Here is a 2,454-nt window from a genome sequence, read left to right on the forward strand (position 1 = left end):
TTTTTTTTTTTTGTAATAAGTGTCATATGAGTTCTGGAGTATGAAATAATCCAGTTAAACAAATTTATTTAGTGCACGAGGTACTGTGTGTGGAGCATTGTCCTAGGCACTCTGGCGATACAAAGTTTAGTTGCAAAGTTGAGGGCATGGAGGGACTGGAAAGTACAGCCTGTAGAGCCTGGGTTCTGCCTCTTGGAGTAGTTAGATCAGGCGCTGGTGTGGATAGATCTTCTCACTCTTCTGTGGCCATGAAGAATAATATTTAGACTAGAGGACTTGAGTTTCTATACTAAAAACACCCCTTCATAATTCTGTCCTGAAATCTCTGTAAAACTTTTTCTCTTGATGTTATAAGCAAATGAATAAACACAAAATGGTACAGGCTTATATAGACTCTTTAACAAGGAGTAATCAAATTAATAAATAAGGGAGGAAACTGCTTTTGTTCCAAGGACTTCCTCAGATCTCTATAAAGCTTTGCTCTCCTGGGTCCGACTGTCCCTGTCTCTATGTCTTCTTGTCACTTGTCAGTGGGGAGAGAGGAGAAGGGAATAAGCATTTTTATAGACTACTATGTGTCAGGCACTGTATTATGCACTTTTACAAATATTATCTCATTTGATCTTCTTTGAGGTGGCACGGTTATTATCCCCACTTTACAGTTGTGAAAAAAAAGGCAAAGTTTAAGTGCCCAGGGTCACACGGCTAGTAAGTATGTGAGACTAGATTTTTAATACAGAGGTCTTCTGGCTCTCCACTATGCCATCAGCTATCTGTAGTCAAAATGCATAAAGATTTGACCCTGCTTATTCCACTTTACATAATTTCCTAGAATTCTTTCCATTTTTCCTTATATGATTCATATTCATCATTTTTGATGGCAGAATAATAAGCTGTTTAGGCCTCTGGCACTTTGGATGGATGCTCTTTGGTGGACTTATAGGAGGGTTAGAGTTGCATAGGATGGGAAAGGGGAAAGCATTGCATTGTGGGAGGGAACATCTAAATTGCTGATATCACTGATCACTTTGAGTGTAATGTTCCATTATATCAATATGTCATAATTGATTCAGTCTTATTTATTCTTCAATTTTTAGACATAGAGGTTGTTCAGAGATGTCTAGATTTGGGTTTTATATTTTAGAAATAGACATTTTCTTTTCCCCTGAGGATTTTTTCATTTGGCTTGAATAACTATATTCTGGGAAAGAAAAAATAACTTCAAAAACAACTTCTAGTATTAAAGTATAAGGAGTATTGAGTAACTAGAAAATCCCACTGCTTCTTCCCATATCCAAGGAAGCTTGCCAAAGGTAGTATTCCTTGTCTATAGGGTTTATTTAGAAGAGAGGCAGCAGAGAGGAGTCGAGATATTGCATTGGACTACGAGTCAGACTTGTCTGGATGCTGGCTCCTCTAAAACTATATGACCTTAAGACACATAACTCTTCTGCTTTTCAGTTTCCTCATTTGCAAAATGAGAATTGTAGAATCATCAATGCAGAGTGAGGAGGGCGAAGAGGTCATCTAGTTCAACCTTGTCATTTTCAGATGAGAAGACTGAGACCCAAAGAAGGGAAGAGAAATATTCAGGAATATCCCCTTTGACCCAGCCGTACTGCTATCAGACCTGTTTCCTAACCTGATCAAGGGAAAAGGAAAAGAACCGATATGTTCCAAAGTATTTATAGCAGCTCTATTTGTGGTGACAAAGAAGTGGAAATTGAGGAGATGTCCATCTATTGAGGAATGGCTGAATAAGTTATACTATATGATTGTGAAGGAATACTAACTACTGTGTTGTAAGAAATGATGAGCCAGTTCATTTGAGAAAAACATGGAAAGACTTCCATGAAATGATGAAGACCAAAGTAAGTAGAACCAAGAGAACGTTTTATACAGTGACAGTAATATTGTTGGAAGAATAATTGTGAACAACCAAGTTATTCTGAATACTATAAATACTCAAATCAACTATAAGGGACCTATGAAGGAAGATGCTGTCCACCTCTAGAGAAAGCATCAATAAATAGAAATGTACATAGTATGGTTTTACATATATTTATAAAATGCATCAAATGATGGCCTTCTCTAGTGTGGGGTGGGGAGCCAGGAAGGGACACAGTTGCTAACTTAAAATGTAACGTAAATAAAAAGGATACACTTAGGGTCTCACAAATAGTAAATGGCTGAAGTGGGATTTGAAGTCAGGTACCTTGACTCTAAGTCCCATATTCTTTTTCTTTCATCCTGTTCTTTCCTATGTCCTTCAGTGGGACTGGGAGGAAAGTGCTTTATATGCTTGAAGCCAGTGGTTGTTAACCTGGAATCTGAATTTATTTATTTATTTTTTGCTTTGGAGGTCAATTGGGATTAAGTAACTTGCCCAAGGTCACACAGCTAGTATTGTGTGTGTGTGTGTGTGTGTGTGTGTGTGTGTGTGTGTGTGTGTGT

General features: G+C 37.7%; 1 protein-coding gene across 1 annotated transcript in view; it reads left to right on the top strand.

Annotated features, from left to right (window-relative positions):
• The window catches only part of PLCG2 (phospholipase C gamma 2), a 164,432-nt gene that overhangs the window by 1,259 nt on the left and 160,719 nt on the right, over positions 1 to 2,454 (top strand). The window lies entirely within an intron of this gene.

This window comes from Petaurus breviceps, unplaced genomic scaffold, assembly GCF_028583685.1.
Source record: "Petaurus breviceps papuanus isolate PSGF00001 unplaced genomic scaffold, PetGlider_PUasm1.0 90845, whole genome shotgun sequence".
NCBI lineage: Eukaryota > Metazoa > Chordata > Mammalia > Diprotodontia > Petauridae > Petaurus > Petaurus breviceps.